General features: G+C 40.9%; 1 pseudogene; it reads right to left on the bottom strand.

The window, feature by feature from the left end:
• Positions 1 to 4,585: 4,585 nt before the first annotated feature.
• On the bottom strand, positions 4,586 to 5,227 carry LOC110141063 (rRNA-processing protein FCF1 homolog pseudogene; annotated as a pseudogene).
• Between the last annotated feature and the right edge of the window lie 293 nt (positions 5,228 to 5,520).

Here is a 5,520-nt window from a genome sequence, read left to right as displayed (position 1 = left end):
TGACAAAGAAACACCTACCAATAAAGGGTGCCCAGCATAGGACCAGTAATTTGTAAATGTATTATGTGCATGTCCTAACTAATGCATTTGATATACAAAGCACTTAGGTATTTGTATGGAATGCAAATTTCTAGCACCAGCATGATCCAACCTCTAATATTACAGTTAAGAAAAAGATAAGGACTCCCATGAAGGGAACTTAAGCCCCTGAGGGCAAGTGTTTTGTCTAGGAATTTAACAAACAGAGGCTTTGTGTGATCAGAGTCTCTCAAGGAAGGGCCAGCCCTCAAGATTGTAATCACCCTGTCTCTCCAGGGTCTGGCCTGGGTGGCTGGGCCAGCAGCTCGTGCCTCTCACTGCCCCTCCCTAGCCCCTGCCAAACTCTGAGGCTGAGGAGGTCCTAAACAGAGAACTGGTGATGAAGTGACTTTCGTGAGACTCAGCTTCCCAGGAGAGTCTGGGAAGCTGGTGGCTTCTCGCCACAGATGGCCAGCAAGATAGGTGTTTCTGAGTGACCGCCACTGCTTTCTGCTTCTTTTAAAGCATCAGCACACCTTTGCACTCCTGCAGAAATTCCAGATGGGGCGTGCACTTTGAGGAGAGGAGGAGAAGACCCCTTGTTTGCTTGACCCTGGGGAGGTAGGGGGCCTGGAGTCTGCCTTGTGCACAATTCCTAGCCCCAGGGCCCCTTGCACATGGTGAGTGAGGACAGTTACTTCCTAAACGTACGGAGGAAAGAGAGAGTCCAGCTACTCCCTTCTACAGTCTTCCGTCCTCACAGGCCCACCTGGAGAGGCTGAGGTGTCACTTATGAGACTCAGAGCCCTTAGAGCTGGTGGTGTGTGAGCCTCCCCCCACCATCCACCACAGGTCCCGTGAACATCGTCAGGCCCTTAGGATAGAAACTGGAAGAACACCATGTTTTACCTTGGAATCTTACTGCCAAGGACTGTTTAGCTGCTGTTTCTTTATTATTGTAAATCTGCTATTAGGACTAACTAGGTCTAGGTAAAAACACCTATGTCTTCCTTTCATCAAAGGTAGATTTTCTTTGACAGATGAAAATAATTTTCACCTTTGAATTTGAGCATCTCCTCTCTTCTTTCCCAGAGACTTCTGGAGCAAAACCATACCTGAACATTCCTGCAGTCATACTTTACAAAGGATAAGAAATTTGTATTACTTTTCTTTCATCGCTCAGTATAGAATTTGTACATTGTCTGGACTCATGAGGATTTAAAATCAGTACATCAGTGTTTTGATTTCTTAATGAATCACAGATTTGTAATTTAACTTTATATTATGGAAGAGAAAAAAGTTGTAAGCAAGTTAGGCTTGGAAATAAAGTGGTAGGGGAAAATTCAGCAGCCCAGCATTTAAAACTCTGATTGTGAAGAATCTGGATCTTAACTTCCTACTCTTCCTCCTACCTTCTTTTCTTTTCTTTTTTTTTCAATTGAGTGTCAACATATAAGATGTTAGTTTCAGCTGTATAGTATAATTTGATATTTGATATTTATACATATTGAAAAATGATCTCCACAGTAAGTCTAGTTAATGTCTATTGCCATGCATAGTTAACATTTTTTTCTTCTTTCTCTTGTAATGAGAACTTTTAAGATCTACTCTTAGGAACTTTTCAAATGCAATATGGTATAATATAACTACAGCCTCCATGCTGTCCATTCCATCTCTGCTGCTAAGTTGCTTCAGTCGTGTCCGACTCTGTGCAACCCCGTGGATGGCAGCCCACCAGGCTCCGCCGTCCCTGGAATTCTCCAGGCAAGAACACTGGAGTGGGTTGCCATTTCCTTCTCTAATCTGTGAAAGTGAAAAGTGAAAGTGAAGTGGCTCAGTTGTGTCCGACTCTTCGTGATGCCATGGACTATAGCCTACCAGGCTCTTCCATCCATGGTATTTTTCAGGCAGGAGTACTGGAGTGGGTTGCCATTGCCTTCTCTGGTCCATTCTATCTTTAGGACTTAATTATTTTATAATGGAAGTTTGTCCTTTTGACCACCTTCACTTGTTTGGCCCACCTGCACTTCTTGCCTCTGGCAACCACCAGTCTGCTGTCTGTATCTGCCTATTCTACTTTTTCTTTGATCCCACATATAAGACAGATCATACAGTATTTGTCTTTCTCTGACTTATTTCACTTAGTGTAATGCCCTGAGAGTCCATCCATGTTGTCACAATTGGCACGAACTCTTTTTATGGCCAAATAATATTCCATTGTGTGTATGTACCACATCTTCTTTAGCTATTCATCTGTTGATGGACCCTTAAGTTCTTTCCATATCTTGGCTATCGTAAATAATGCTGCAGTGAACATAGGGGTGCATATATCTTTTTGAGTTAGTGTTTTTATTTTCTTTGGATAAATACCCAGAAGTGGAATTGCTGGATCATATAGTGGTTTTGCTCTTAATTTTTTGAAGCACCTGCATACTGTTTTCCCCAGTGGTTGTACCAATTTTCATTCTCCTCAACAGAACTTGAGAGTTCCCTTTTCTCCACATCTTCTTGCACTTTTGAAAATAGCCGTTCTATGTATGAGGAGGTATCTCATTGAAGTGTTTTTTTTTTTTTTTTTAGCTCTGTCCTCACACGCCCCGCCCCCACTGCACTGAGGGGCGTGGCATTAGTACCGCCGATTGCTGGAAGTGTTTTTTTTTTTCCATTTATTTTTATTAGTTGGAGGCTAATTACTTTACAGTATTGTAGTGGTTTTTGTCATACATTGACATGAATCAGCCATGGATTAACATGTATTCCCCATCCCGATCACCCCTCCCACCTCCCTCTCCACCCGATTCCTCTGGGTCTTCCCAGTGCACCAGGCCCAAGCACTTGTCTCATGCATCAAGCCTGGGCTGGTGATCTGTTTCACCCTAGATAATATACATGTTTCGATGCTGTTCTCTCCCAACATCCCACCCTCACCTTTTCCCACAGAGTCCAAAATTCTGTTCTGTACATCTGTGTCTCTTTTTCTGTTTTGCATATTGGGTTATCGTTACCATCTTTCTAAATTCCATATATATGTGTTAGTATACTGTATTGGTCTTTATCTTTCTGGCTTACTTCACTCTGTATAATGGGCTCCAGTTTCATCCATCTCATTAGAACTGATTCAAATGAATTCTTTTTAATGGCTGAGTAATATTCCATGGTGTATATGTACTTACAGCTTCCTTATTCATTCATCTGCTGATGGGCATCTGGGTTGCTTCCATGTCCTGGCTATTATAAACAGTGCTGTGATGAACATTGGGGTGCACGTGTCTCTTTCAGATCTGGTTTCCTTGGTGTGTATGCCCAGAAGTGGGATTGCTGGGTCATATGGCAGTTCTATTTCCAGTTTTTTAAGAAATCTCCACACTGTTCTCCATAGTGGCTGTACTAGTTTGCATTCCTACCAACAGTGGAAGAGGGTTCCCTTTTCTCCATACCGTCTCCAGCATTTATTGCTTGTAGACTTTTGGATAGCAGCCATTCTGACTGGCGTGTAATGGTACCTCATTGTGGTTTTGATTTGCATTTCTCTGATAATGAGTGATGTTGAGCATCTTTTCATGTGTTTTTTAGCCATCTATATGTCTTCTTTGGAGAAATGTCTGTTTAGTTCTTTGTAATCTATAGATTCAATTCAATCCCTATCAAGCTACCAATGGTATTTTTCACAGAACTAGAACAAATAATTTCACAATTTGTATGGAAATACAAAAAACCTCGAATAGCCAAAGTAATCTTGAGAAAGAAGAATGGAACTGGAGGAATCAACCTGCCTGACTTCAGACTATACTACAAAGCCACAGTCATCAAGACAGTATGGTACTGGCACAAAGACAGAAATATAGATCAATGGAACAGAATAGAAAGCCCAGAGATAATCCACGAACCTATGGACACCTTATCTTTGACAAAGGAGGCAAGAATATATAATGGAAATAAGACAACCTCTTTAACAAGTGGTGCTGGGAAAACTGGTCAACCACCTGTGAAAGAATGAAACTAGAACACTTTCTAACACCATACACAAAAATAAACTCAAAATGGATTAAAGATCTAAATGTAAGGCCAGAAACTATAAAACTCCTAGAGGAGAACATAGGCAAAACACTCTCCTACATAAATCACAGCAGGATCCTCTATGACCCACCTCCCAGAATATTGGAAGTAAAAGCAAAAATAAACAAATGGGACCTAATTAAACTTAAAAGCTTTTGCACAACAGAGGAAACGATAAGCAAGGTGAAAAGACAGACCTCAGATTGGGAGAAAATAATAGCAAACGAAGCAACAGACAAAAGATCAATCTCAAAAATATACAAGCAACTCCTGCAGTTCAATTCCAGAAAAATAAATGACCCAATCAAAAAATGAGCCAAAGAACTAAGCAGACATTTCATTGAAGTTTTTTTTTTTAAATGACACAAAATTTAAAGACAACACTGAAAAGTGAGTATATTTAACTATACTCAGCTCACTAGAGAGCAAGTGGGTGAGTGCAATAGTAATTCACGCTATAGCATGTTTAGTGAACTGGCAAAAGAGGAAATGGGTCAAAGGAAGATGGAGAAATTTTCTCTTTTCATTAGAACCGAGGGGCTCTGTAATCATCTGGCATCCGCTCAATGTTGCACCTATGGTTAGAAATGTACATGATGGGAACTCCAGGGATCTTCCGGATTCTTCCTTTAAGGTCCCGGTCAACTGTGGCCACAATGTAACACTTGTGCTGAGTTACTCTTTGCACTAAGCAGTCATCTGCATAGGTTCCTTTGTGTGTACATGGTAATCGCTCAAACCTTGGATCCTTGGCAATCCTTAAAGCCACTCTATACTTCTGCCCCAATTTCTCAATTTCAGCCATTACACAGTCAGTTATACAAGGGATACACTTGGCATACAGGCAGTCCATCACTGACTGCACTAAGTCCAGTTTGGCTTTAATGGAAAAGTTGATAAAGTTGGTATCGACCAGGATGTGGTAAGGTGGGCCCAGCTGTGTGTTATATTGGAAGAGTAAGCAGGAAGGGTGTTGGGGGACTTCTCTTTCCTTGAGTGCACTGGGATCTTTCTTTTCTTTCTTTTTTGGTTTTAATCTATCCTTTTCTTTAAGCCTCTGATCTCTGAGACTAAGCATTCGCTTCATGGTCGCATACTTCCGTGTTTTCTTTTGCTTCCCCATGTTCACGCCATGCTCTTGTTACTTCCGGAATCTGCATTGAAGTTTTGATTTGCATTTCCCTGATGACTAGTGATGTTGAGCACCTTTTGTGTATCTTTTGGCCATCTGTTTGCCTTCTTTGGGTAAATGTCTATTCAGTTTCCCTGGCCATTTTTTAATCAGATTGATTTGTGTGTGTGTGTGCTATTGAGTTATATATATTCTTTATATTTTTTGAATATTAATCCCATATCAGATGTATGATCTGCAAATATTTTCTCCCATATGATAGGTTGCCTTTTCATTTTTCTGATGGTTTCTTTTGCTGTGCAGAAGAAATTTTA

The sequence above is a fragment of the Odocoileus virginianus genome, chromosome 14, assembly GCF_023699985.2.
Source record: "Odocoileus virginianus isolate 20LAN1187 ecotype Illinois chromosome 14, Ovbor_1.2, whole genome shotgun sequence".
In the NCBI taxonomy this organism is placed as follows: Eukaryota; Metazoa; Chordata; class Mammalia; order Artiodactyla; family Cervidae; genus Odocoileus; species Odocoileus virginianus.
Note: the sequence above shows the minus strand (reverse complement) of the source record. Positions and strands in the feature narration are given on the sequence as shown.